This window comes from Silene latifolia, chromosome 11 (genome assembly GCF_048544455.1).
Source record: "Silene latifolia isolate original U9 population chromosome 11, ASM4854445v1, whole genome shotgun sequence".
NCBI lineage: Eukaryota > Viridiplantae > Streptophyta > Magnoliopsida > Caryophyllales > Caryophyllaceae > Silene > Silene latifolia.
In genome coordinates, this window is record NC_133536.1 from 139,027,482 (window position 1) to 139,041,135 (window position 13,654).

The 13,654-nt window shown below is 39.7% G+C and overlaps 1 long non-coding RNA gene across 3 annotated transcripts; it reads right to left on the minus strand.

Annotated features, from left to right (window-relative positions):
- Nucleotides 1-10,565: 10,565 nt before the first annotated feature.
- On the minus strand, nt 10,566-13,113 carry LOC141615101 (uncharacterized). Of its 3 annotated transcripts, XR_012529620.1 has the most exons (6): nt 12,952-13,113; nt 12,759-12,894; nt 12,047-12,154; nt 11,474-11,549; nt 11,264-11,379; nt 10,566-10,756 (listed from the first exon to the last, which is right to left on the minus strand). It is a non-coding gene; the product is annotated as an uncharacterized LOC141615101 (long non-coding RNA). The 3 variants fall into 3 exon arrangements; XR_012529619.1 differs by having other exon boundaries at nt 12,759-13,111; XR_012529618.1 differs by lacking the exon at nt 12,759-12,894 and having other exon boundaries at nt 12,952-13,110.
- Nucleotides 13,114-13,654: the final 541 nt, after the last annotated feature.

Consider the following 13,654-nt stretch of genomic DNA (forward strand, 5'->3'; position numbering starts at 1 on the left):
GAATAGGTCTTGCCGGTATCCCATGAGATATTTGTGGTTGGCGGGGTGCTTCTTCCCTTTGAGGGGGATTGCCGATGATTTGGATAACAAGAAGGTAGCTCGGCCTAGGCGAATACGGGCTCAATCTTGGGTTGGTGCCCAGTATATTCCACCCCGAAAGAATGATGGAGGTGCACCCTTTTGTGAACCATTCTACACTCCCTTCTTGAGTGTAGGCACACCACCGGTGGTGGTTGAAGACGGCGTCCTCATCAATCAAAGTACTCCCCTCAAGAGGAGCATAATTCTCATGGGAGTTGAACCCGGGGCAAAGGAAGTTAGCCAAAATAGTAATTAGACCTCCCATTACGAAGGTCTTGAGTTGGGTACTCCCTTGAGAAAAGTCATAAAACCTTGTAAGCATCTCAAGGGGGATATTGAAGTTGTAATGCCTCGTCCCCCGAACATTTAGATAGGACTCAAGGAATGTTAAATCAATGAGAGTGCACCTATCTTGTTCATACCTCCCATTGATGGTGCCGGCTACAAAACGTTCGGTGATCCGAATCACCGGGTGTTGGATAGCGAAGGTATAGCACTGTTTTTGATGGACAAAATCCCTCCCGGAAATAGCCTTCCAAAGTAGGTCCACATCGAAATCGGCGGGTTTATCGGTATAGTCGGTTGGTACAACAAGACCGAAAATGTGAGAAAATTGATCAAGTGTAAGGCTATGGTCTAGGTTGCACAACCTAAACTCCATGCTCACATTGGTTCGAGTGTTCGTGACAATACGAAGGCTACTCAAAAATTCCAAAGTGAGACTAAGGTACGTCTCCTCATGGGCATGGAAAAGTTTTCAAATCCATAAGCCATCAAAGAACATCTCGGTGTGGTACCTTATCCCAAGGGTTTCTAACACCCTAGTATCGATAAACTGAGTGGGTTCATAGTTCTTACCTAGCAACTCGACAAACTTCTTGCGGTGGGCATCGGAGGTGAAGAGTACCTCCGGGAAGTACTCAAGTTGCTCTATCCCTCCTCTCATGATGGGACGGAAGTTCCTTGGTGGCAACATCTCTTGTGGGGATGAAGAGGATGAACCCTTGCGTTTCCTAGTGGCGGATTCAACAAATTTCTTAGCCTTGCCCTTGAGATTCATCATCTTGAATTGGGAGATTGGGGTTTTTGTTGGCTTTTATTGTGAGGGGAGTGTTTTTGGGGATGAAGATGAGTGATTTAGGGTTAGATAAGGTGAGGAAATGAGGGAGAAAGGGGTGTTTTTATAGAAAAAGGGGGAAGATGAGCGGACACGGGTGGGGCCTGGGCGGATTATTCGAGAAAAATGCCAGAATCCGAGCGTCTTCCTTGTGGAACGAGCGTCTTGCTTCAGCAGAATCCGAGCGTCTTACAGAAAATCCGCTCGGATTTCGTGACAGGAACTTTGCATTTTCTGAAGTAGACAGAAGACGAGCGTCTTCTGTTTTAGACGAGCGTCTGACATTGGACGAGCGGCTTCTTGAAAATCCGCTCGGATTTTGGTGTAGTTCCAAATCTTTTCTTCAGGTGCCTTTCAGGACGAGCGTCCAAAATACAATCTGAGCGTCTTCTTTTAGGACGAGCGTCTTTTGCCAAATCCGCTCGGATTCTGTGACAACGCTGAACAGTACCCTGATGAAGGCCTTGGACGAGCGCCCAACCCTCGGGACGAGCGTCTTTTCGCTGTTTTTTCTTCCTTTTCTTTCTTTTCTTTGCAAAATCATACCCTTTCACCAATTTGATGTTCCTCCTTCTCTTTTTCTGAAATTTTGCTCAATAAGAATGTAAGAAAACTCTCTCTCACTACTCTCATGTAAGAAATTAAATAAAAATGCAAAAATGTACAATATTATACAAAGTAAGATTTCAAGAAATATCTTACAAATGGTGGTTTGAGATAGGACTCCACCAAACTAGTTCAAATTGTAGAAATTCTTGTCCATAGAGCTCAAGGCTCTCAATAGAAGATCGAAAGCTTGTGAACAAGCTCCAAATAAGCACAAGTATGGGTTGCTCCATTTGAACATGAAATTTGGCCAAGGAAGCTTGCCATAAGTTCTTTGTTTCACCTTGTCCTTGGCACTAGAGCTTTTCTAATGCTTCCAATAAATAAGCCCATGATTCTTGTCAACACTAGGTACGAAGTATGGTTCATTTTCATCCGTAGACTTCCACTCACCAACTTCTTCTTCAATTTTGGTGATGATGATAGCACTTTGATTATTCAATCCTTCCAAGGTGGAAGGAGAATTGTCATGGCTTTGATGATCGAGTTCCTTAGAAGTTGGCATTGTGGATGCCAAATTTCCACAAGTAGCTTCACGAGCAAGTTTCTCTTTGAGCTTTTCCACCAAGTAGCTTTTGTATGATGCTTTGACCTGTTGGAGAAGGTCCACCATATCCTCTTCAACAATCATTGGCTCCATGGTATGTGTCAAGTAGTCTTCATGGGAGGTAGGGAAAGGACATTCATCTTCATGATAGGATATCTCAAATGTCTCAAGGATAGGCTCCTCAAGCAAGGTGATATTACAAGTCCAGCCCTTAGGCTCGTCATCATCGTTGTTATCTTCATATGAATCATGAATGGGCGCTTCATGCAATTCTTTCTCCAACATCTCAATATTCACATTAAAGGACACACCCTCATACTCACAAAGGTTAAGAGTATTTGGCTTACTCAACCTCATATCTTCTTCATCGAACATCACACTTTCATATTCACAAGAGCTCAAGGAGATTGGCTCTTCCCATTCTTCATTTTCCATGTCAAAAGTTACTACTTCAAATTCACATTCATGATCAATGTCCAAAGAATGGTGGGGAGTGATTGCTTGGGATTCTTTCATTTGGGCAATTTGAATTTCCAATTCCTCACCTTGGGTAACAATGCCTTGAAGAACATTGTCCCTCTTTTGGCTTTCCTCTAGCATTTGTTTGAAGAAGTTTTGTTGATCTCCAATCATTTGGAGAATCACATTTTGCATGGGTTCATTTTCTTGTTGTGGGTAAGTGTGAAAATGGTTGTATTGTGGCAATTGAAATTTATCATGAAGTGGGTATTGAGTGGGTGGTTGTTGTGGATATTGGATGTGGTAATTTTGGTGGGAAAATTTGGGGTAGTAGTTAGGATTTTCATTGTATGAGTAGTAAGGTAGGTTTGTGTTGACTTGCTCCTCAAACTCCTCATACCCATAGTCATACTCAAAAGATCCACCACATACTCCATATATCAAGTCTTGGGTCATCATAACTAAGATAAGGAAACAACTACAAGCATGGAAACTACACAAAAACGGTAAGAACGATCCTTGAGGAACAAGTTCCTCAAGGTGAAAGCAAAATCAAAATAGACAAACAAGTAAGAACTTAATCACATAGCACCGTCCCCGGCAACGGCGCCATTTTGATGGACAAGAGTTGGTCGTCACACATCCAATCAAACACATTTATAATACTCAACAAACAACTAGTTAGTGGTAAGTCGAGGTCGATCCATGGGACGGTGTGCTTTGGGTTCTAAGTCTATCTATCTTAATTTATGCTAGTGCCACAATTTGTTTGGGTTTGTAGTTGTGTTCTAAACTAATGCAAGCAATAAAGTAAAGCAGACAATGAACTAAGAAATGTAAACAAATGACTAAAAGCACTAGGATGTCATGGGGTCATAGAGGATTCATGGTATTGATCATACAAACATGTTTACAAAGTTGCAAGCAATTATTATTGTAAAGGAACCGAGTTGGTTTATGTCTTACGGTTCATAGGAAGAGTTGGGTCCCGGAGCCGAATCGATTAGATTGTACAACACCTACAAGTCAACTTACTTTACTCCTATTCAACTTCTATGCATGGTCTAACAAGACTCGAGTTGGTTTATATCTTACAAGTCAAGTTGAGTAGATAAGAGATGGTTGTAAATGCAAGGATTCATAGGCTTAGCATTTCATCAAACATAACATGTGCATAAAGTTGACATCACAACAAGCAAGCAATTTAATTATGAAAACATATTAGTTTAAGCATGATTAATCCCATGTTGGTTTCCCCTAATTACCCACTAATCCTAGTTAAGGAAACTACTCACTCATTATCAAGTTTGACATGCTAACAAGGTTGTCAATCATATTAACAAGGCAAAACATGATGAACAAGTAAGAAAGATTAACAATAATTAAAACAAGGATTAAGAGAATTATACCTATGGAGATTCCAAAATAATAATGCAAAGAATAATAGAAGAAACTTGATTGATTGATGAAGGGTTGTCAATCCTCCAATAATAACCCAATAATCTTCAATTACCCAAAAGTAACAAACTTGAACAATAATTAAGGAGAGATTAATGTGAAATTTGTGGAAAGATTAAAGAGTAATCTATTCTAATCTATTCTTAATCTAATCTAAGAGGAATTTCTAATGTAGAGGCTCTCTACTCTAAAAACTTCATGCTTTGATTATTTACAAGTGGGGTATATATAGTAAAGCTTCATTAGGTTAACTAAGGCTAAATTAGTAATTAACATTTGTGAGTTCTAAGCAGGGAATTGCTAGTCTTTTCGGAGAGATGAGCATCTCAGCTGAAGACGCCACGATCTGCTCGTCCAGGAGGGGAATCCGCTCGGATTGTTGCAGAGGTGGACGAGCGTCTTTAGGCAAATCCGCTCGGATTGTAGCAAGGGAATCCGAGCGTCTTCAAGGCTTGGACGCTCGGATTATGCTTCTTGGACGGGCGTCTTGTCTCTTTGGCCGCTCGGATTCTGCTTCAGAATCCTTCTCTTCGATTACTTTTCATTATTGTAAGATTAGTCTTTAGTTCTCGCCTCCTCTTCATACTAGTCCATCTAATGTCGTCAATAAGCTTCCAAATATGCACGAAAGACGGGAATTTCCGCCTTATTATCTTCTTTCCTACAAAACATACGAAATGCACTAGGAAAGCAAAATAGAAAGCATTTGACGGATAGAATGGCTATGGAATGTTATAATAGTATGCAAAATAGGCTCAATTAGGGGACTAAATGTGCGCAAATAATGTTCACATCACCTTCCCTTCATGGTATATAATATCCATGTCATAGTCTTCTGTGAGCTTCATCCACCTTCTCTGTCTCATGTTCAACTCCTTCTGAGTAAAGATGTACATTAAACTCTTGTGATCAGAAAACACCTTAAATGTCGCCCCATATAGATAGTGTCTCCAAATCTTGAGAGCAAACACAACTGCACCTAACTCTAGATCATGCGTCGGATAGTTCTCCTTATAAGACTTCATTTGCCAAGAAGCATAGGCAATGACTTTCCCGTTCTGTATCAACACACATCCCAAGCCGTTCATCGAAGCATCTGTATACACTTCAAAATTTTCACTCCTTTCAGGTAAAGCTAAGACTGGAGCTGTGGTGAAACGCTCCTTTAATGTTTGGAATGCCGTCTCACAACTTTCGTCCCAAAGAAACCCGTTCTCTTTCCTCATCAAAGATGTCATAGGTCTGGCAATCTTTGAAAAGTCTTTCACGAACCGTCGACGGTACCCTGCCAAACCCAATAAACTCCTGATCTCGGCCACATTTTATGGTGCCTCCCAGTTAGACACCGCCTCAATCTTGCAAGGATCTACAGCTACAACCTCTTTAGAGATCACATGGCCCAGAAAGGCCACTTTCTCTAACCGAAACTCATACTTAGACAACTTAGCATACAATTGGTTGTCACGTAGATTTTGAAACACCAATCGTAAGTGATCCTCATGCTCCTCCTTAGTCTTGGAATAAACTAAGATGTCATCTATAAACACCACCACAAACTGATCCAAGTACTGGCTGAAAACCCGGTTCATCAGATCCATAAACACTGCTGGCGCATTAGTCAACCCAAACGGCATCACCACGTACTCATAGTGACCATACCGCGATCGAAAAGCTGTCTTTGGTATGTCTTCATCCCGAATCCTCACCTGATGGTACCCCGATCTTAGATCAATCTTTGAAAAGACACCTGCTTCACTCAACTGGTAAAAAAGATCATCTATCCTTGGTAAAGGATACATGTTCTTCACTATAACCTGGTTCAACTCTCTGTAGTCGATACACAGCCTCAAACTTCCATCTTTCTTCTTCACAAACAAGACTGGTGCACCCCACGACGATACACTAGGTCTAATGTACCCCTTGCCCACCAACTCATTCAACTGTTTCTTCAGCTCCTCTAACTCCTCAGGAAAAATACGGTACGGGGCCTTAGAGATTGATCCCGTCCCTGGTTTCAACTCCACACTGAAATCAATCTCTCTCTTCGGCGGTAAACCTGGTATCTCATCTGGAAACTTTTCCACCACTGGTATCTCAGCTGCTGTCGGTTCTACCATACTAGTATCTTTCACATGGCATAGGATCAAAGGACACCCTTTCCTCAAGTAAGACTTTAATGTCACCGGTGTAATTACTTTTGATACGTGCATTTTGTATAGTCTTTTTAGCCTATTTTTGCACGTATTTCCATGTACTTTTGTACTGTTTATATTGCATTATACCCCAAAATGGCTACTTTGGTTCGTCTTGTCTATTTTGCAGGAATGAACGTGAAAGTAGTAGAATCGTACCATTTTCGTCCTGTTTTGCATGCATTTTGAGGAGACGGGATTTCCTGAGCGGGATACTGCATTGGGATGCGTGAAGGAATGGTCCACGAAGCAGTCGGCAACGAGTTTGGAGCTGTTTTGGAGGAAGAACACTCGATCGAAGGCCTTTCTTGGTCGATCGAGTGGTTTCACAAGCTGAGGAGGTCGATCGAGCAATCTGCTGTACTCGATCGAATTGCTGAAAATCAAGGTTACTCGATCGAGTGATATTCCTACTCGATCGAATGGTTTGCTGGCTGAAGTACTCGATCGAGCTATTTCAAACTGCTCGATCGAGTGGATCAGGGTTTTCACGGGCCTTAATTAGTCCGTGTTATTTATTTTAGTTTATGGACTTAGTTATTTTCTATTTAAGCATGAGTTAATTAGGTCATTTACATCTTCTTATCTTTGTTTCACTGCAAAACACTCTTGAATGCTGCTTTCTCTTTTCCCTAAACTCTTTCACTGTAACTCTTGCTTGCGGGTTATTTTGCTTGGATCTCGTTGTTCTTTACGCCGGAATTCTCGCGATTGTAATCCTTCTCTTCTTTTAATCTTAATTTCGTTATTAGTTGCTTTAAATTACTTATTTCTCTATTCCTTAATTTCTGCCCTAATCTTCGTTTATGCAATTTTATTATAATTTCAATATGCTTACTATTAGTTCATTGGTTATTATTAATCTTGACAATATTGATAGTATGAGTAGCTAATTTAATTCATGTTGGGACTAGGGGATCTATGGTAGAATTGTGACAATGTAGTGAATAGGCTAGATGACTTATTTGTGAGATCCTGTACCCATGGCAATTTAATTGTATTTACCGACTTCGTTGAGTGCACGCTTCTAAGTTACCCTTTAATCTGGTTAAATTTAATCCTGGATCGGAAGATTGGACTAAATAAACCTGCTATGAACAGTAGACTACCCTGACGAGGACGGAAGTTAAGTTAGTGGAAATCTAGGATAGAAAGTGGACCGGAAGGACCTTTCAACATCCGTCTCACAATGAGTTATCTAGACTATTTGCAGTTGAGTCATTAGGCTACCGTAGTGAACCGAAATCCCGACATGCGTAAGAGGCATATTAACGATCATCAGATGGTAGCTTTGACTGAGGTAGGGACTGCCCTAGTTCAAAATAAGTTACCTCCTAAATAGTCAGACCCGGGTAGTTTCTCGATTCCGTGTCATATAGGTACCCACTTGATTAATAACGCGTTATGCGATCTTGGCGCTAGCGTGAGTGTCTTACCCCTGTCTCTTGCCAAGAGACTTGGTTTGACTAAGTTTAATTGCACGAACATGACTGTACAGATGGCCGACTGTAGTATATCACGGCCGTTAGGTGTCATTGAGGATATACCTGTTAAGATTGGGAGATTCTTTATTCCCGTTGATTTTGTTGTTCTTGACATCCCCGAGGATACTCACACCCCTATTATTTTAGGGAGACCATTTTTATTCACTGCTCGTGCAGTGATTGACGTCGGGGCAAGACATTGACTTTTCAGGTTGGGGACGAGGAATTGATATTCCGTCAGTCTAAGTCTCGAAGGGCTCCCATGCAAGCTCAGCCTCGCAATGCCCTTTCCTCCACTGACCCTCATATTGACACTCCAGATGAAAATTTGGAATTTTGTGTTGCTATCGTGACCCCTCCGCCTCAGCTTGAGAGCAAAAAGAAGGAAAATTCGTTTATTTTCCTTGCTGTTGGTACAGATGAAAATATAGGAGCTGTCAAAGGTTGTCGTGCAATTGAGATCAATCAAGCTGGGAGTAATAACGTTAAAGCGGGTGAGAAAGGAATAAGGACGAGAAACGTTCGTGCGTATGTGGACGTCAACTATTCTCCTCCTAATAGTTCAAGTTCAAGCTCCTGGAGAATGAAGAGGACGGTCGATAATGCTGAAGGGACGTCCTCCAGTCAGAAGCCCTCCGAGGTGCTACTGAATTGTTTTGAGAAGTGAGCGGGGAATGCCCCGTGTAACAATTTGTAAAAACTAATTTTAATTTCCGTTGGATTTGTTTTATTGCGTTTATTAGGACAAATTAGAATTTAGACATTTTTAGCGTAGTTATAAAGACTATAGACTGTTACTTTTTGTATTTGGTATATTGGGATATGCTTGCGAGTGTTTTTATGCAGGTTTGGGGAAATTTTAACGCATCTCGAGGACATACACGAGGAAAAGCACTCGATCGAGTACTTTTTGTACTCGATCGAGAGGATATTGCAGGAAAAGGGTTCGATCGAGGGTTTTGCAGCTGTTCGATCGAGTTGGCAAAATAAGGGAGTTCTCGATCGAGTTAAATTTTACTCGATCGAGTGAATTGGAGCTGAAAGTCCTCAATCGAGTGATTTAAAATCACTCGATCGAGTGAAACTGTTTATAATACGCAGGAAGTGTCTCTTAACCTCCCTCCTTTCCCTTAATTGTTTTCATATTTCATTGTTCTTCATTTGTGCGATGATGCGTGTCTTTTATATAAGGTTTTTACCTCATTTTTACACGCATTTCTGTACTATTTATGTAGCATCTAGCTACAAATACCCCCGAATATCCTACTTTGGTTCGCTTTATGTAATTTGCAGGAATTAACCGAAGAGGAGCTAAATCGAGCCTTTTACCGTCCGTTTTGCATGCATTTGGAGAAAGAGTATATTTGAAGTGGAAATGTCATTTGCATTGGAGTGCGTGAAGTCGTACTTAAGGCGTTAAAGTAAATCTAGTAGTCGTTGAAGAGTATGTTCGATTAAGTGTTCAAACAGTCGATCGAAAGGAAGTCGCTATCTCTTTGGAATGCTCGATCGAAACGACCTCGATGTCTGTTCGATCGAAGGAGTTTCTAATGGAGATGCTCAATCGAACAGTCTCCCTGTCTGTTCGATCGAGAAGATTTAACGCAAGGAAGCTCGATCGAGAAGGCTTATGTCGAGACTTTATTTATGTTATGTTATATTTATTTTATCTTAGATAATAAGTTCTCTTATTATAAATAAGAGATTACCTAGACCTAAGAGAACATCAATTACATTTCTGTTACTCGCATCACGTTACAACGTTTTGGGCGGCGTTCTTCGCTTCTCCGTCGGATCCCTTTGTAATTTCTTCTCTTCTCTTAGACTTTAATTCTATTTAGTTTTATTCTCAATTCCCTTCTTATTGCCCTTAATTTCTCTACTGTTATTTATTTCTCTTATGCTAGTAGATCTCATTAATTCCCTTATTATGCCTCTTGATCTAGTTTATTAGTATATGACTGTTATTGTTAATTCGTTGGCCATGAGTAGCTAATTTCCATTATGCTAAGACTATAGGGGATCCATAATTATGAAGGGAGAGTAATTGATTTATTGGGTTAATGCTAGTATAGTCTTTGTTGGTTAAATGCTACATTTAATTGTATCTTTCTAATTGAGTCGACGCAATTAGACCTATAATTCCTAGTGATCCTTGACCTGGACCGAAAGGTTGGAAGAGGCGAGACTTGTAGCGAACAATAGAGTATTGCCACTACAAAAAAAACACGGAAAACTGACGGAAATAATCCGTCAATAAAGGCCTTTTCCCGTCAGAAACACGGGTTCCTGACGGAAAAACCGTCAGGAATCAACCGTCACTACGATTCGTCACGAAAAACGCAATCCTGACGGATTTTCCGTCACTATAGGCATTCCTGACGGACTACTGACTACTAATCCGTCGCACGTATTCTCTGGGATTGGGCTGAAAAGTTGACCTTTCTGACGGAAATTCCGTCAGAAAAGTTGACTTTTGTTGACTTTTCTGACGGAATTTCCGACGAAAAGTCAACAAAAGTCAACTTTTCTCGACGGAATTTCCGTCGAAAAATCGACTTTTTTTTTTAAAAAAAAAAAAAGAAATTCCTGCCCCAAGTGGCTCACAACTAGCTGACTAGTGAGTGAAAGGTTTGTAGCTAGTAATTTTATGCTGGAAATATAAATGTTCGCATTTCCAAATTAAATGAAGTTTTAAATGCCTTCTTTACAAAGATCCTTCATCAAAATGTTAGTATATTATCTTTTCCCAAGAGGCTAAACAATCTACTGTCAAAGCATATGGCTGAACTGCTCCACAATCCAACACCACCTGCAATCCACAATTAATCTCTGAGTAAATCACAAAATAACCAAGGGAGAGAATCAATATGCACATTAAAATTCCAGTCACTACCCACCTAATCAACAAATAAACCTGACTAATTCAAAAGGTTATTCTTGCCGTGCACAGTAAAATTCCAGTCATTCTACCTGACTTTTATAATGGATTATATAAAATTACGGACTACTATAATACTGTATGTATCTTTCTGATGATTTATTTACTTTTAATTAATAACATAATTCTCTTATACAATAAAAAAGGCTAAACAAATGAAAAAGAAAAGAATCCCAAGTACAAAGTACTATTTTTCCTCTAAAGGCACATATTTCGTAGATCAAACCCGTTATGGCATTATCTAGGTACTGGAGGGAACTTTAAACGCAATAAAGTAGAATAACTAACATAACAGAAGCAACTAATTAATCAATTTGATACGGAGTAATTATTATTGAAGAACATAATAATTAGAAAGTATGGAGATAAAAAAAAAACCTGTATACAATTAGAAAGAAGTTGGGAGATCCCTTTGCTTGATAACCCACCATATTTCCGACTTGTTTAAACTATATAATGCTGGATATATTATTATTGGTTTTCCCCCCTCATTCCTGAAAAAGTCCCACAATACCATTAATCAACCGACAAAAACTACAGCACTTGCAAATTTGGACTAAAAATCAATAGTTTGCTAAAACTTCTTACAGTTTCCATCCTAGATGATTTGAGTGCTGAATAAAGTTGAGATCCTTTGGTAAGTTTGCGAAGGCATGTATTAAATCTGTACAGAATCATAGATCAAATTTATATGACTACATGTATACGAATAGTGTCGGGTCAAATATACGCAAGCATTGTTTATAAAACTGGCCCAAATAGAACTAGAATTAACCTACTACATATATTCCAACCCACCTATTTTCATGATACTACTCATTAGGATATTGCCAAAGAGATGAGATCAAAAGAAAAGAAAAAGAAGAGTGTAGAAGGGATGAATAACAGGTGGTAGAATGAAGGAGCAAGAAGAGAAAAACAAGCCTTATTCATCATTTTATTTAATCAATTTTCATCAACCATCCTCTTAGTCAATGGTTAGTAATCATAAACTCTTAATCTAATGTGATATAGATGTCCAATTGTTTACAGTACTATATCATTGTAACAAAGATTTAAGACTATGGCCAATCGTTCTTGTTAACTTGTTAGTATGAGTAAGTAAAGCTTCTTACTTACTAGCAAGCACTTATAGACAATTAAGAAGAATAAGGAGTTTACTTTTCGAATGTGCAGGCGAGAAGATTGAATTTCAATTGTGTACATGAAGTCAGGAGCTGCCGAAACCATATGAACATCATGCCCAGCAAGAATCAGATGTTGAGCAACCTGGGGAAACATAATATATAATTTAATAAACAAGAACAAGGAAAAAAAAAGGCATATGTATGCCGGCAGACAATTAACATTGAACCTCAATTCCTACCAAAAAGCAGGGCAGGCCCCATCACCAAACCTGATCATAATCCGACGAAAATACGTCCTTCCATAACTTAAGAAATGAAACGAACTATAATTGACCATGAACAAAATACTTGATTACTACACCTCTCAATTCTTCAATAAAATCCCTTCTTACATTATTAGATCTCTACCAAGACCAAACGTAAAGATAACGACTTTCATAAGGCCATCAGTACAGGATCACAATTTCACATATAAAGTGGCAAAAAAACACGATTCCAGCAAAAAAAATCCAAATCCAACAACCCAATTGAAAAAAGTTTGGAACATTAATAAATTAACAACACCATACATATATATTACGAAAATTCAAGCAAATCAGCACCAATCTCAACATTAAACGATGAAGGAAACGATAAATGCAATGAATATACTCGAATTTAAATAAGTGTTAGAGTTAACGCAAAATGAAGAAAAATAGAAAGGAATCTAAAATTGAATATAGCGAGAGGAAAGCTAGGGTTTATACCAGAGGTAGAATGTCGGAAGTTACGATGATGTAGTGTTCCTATATTGAAAGAAAAGAAAAAAAGACAGAAAAGCAGCGGGGCGGAGGACTTCAGTGGCGGCGGCGGCGGCAGTGGCAGACAGAGGTGACGACGGTGCTGGAAAGAAGAGGGAAAAGAAGAAAAAGGAAAGAAGAAAAGGGAGAGGAGGGTTACCGGAGTGCTGGTGGAGGCGGCGGGCAGTGGTGGCCGGCGGGGACAGTGTTGGAAGTGGTGCTCGGGTTTGGGCGTTAGGGTTTGCAAGTGAGAGTGAGGTTGAAACTGATTTGGGGATTAAAGTGAGAACTGTCTTTTTTTTTTCTTTATGTTCTTAAAAATTATGACGGATATTCCGTCAGACGTCAGTCCCTATATGAAGTCATATCTGACAGAATATTCGTCAGCAAATATAAATTCCTGACGGAATATCCGACATAATTTATAACTACTGACGGAATATCCGTCATAAATGCGTCACTTATTATGGCGCTAAGGCCAATATTCAACGCGCCATTTATTTATGACGGAAAATCCGTCAGGAACACACTACCGACGGAAATTCCGTCACAATACCGTCAGTTTTCCTTATTATCTGACGGCTTGGTTTTTCCGTCACTTTTTCCGTCAGTTTTCCGTGTTTTTTTTGTAGTGTGCAGTGAGGGCGAAAGTTAAGCTGTTTACACTTTAGGGTGAATTAAGGACCGAAAGGTGACGTTCGCTACCCCTTAGACCGTATTTGCATTGACCTGAGACCTAAATTACTTGACCGGATGATTATGGTGAACCGTCTGTCTTAGCTATTCTCTCTATCTGTTTATTTCCTCCTTTTTTCTCTCTTCTCCTTATTCTCTTTAGTTTAGAAAATCACATTTAAACCCCC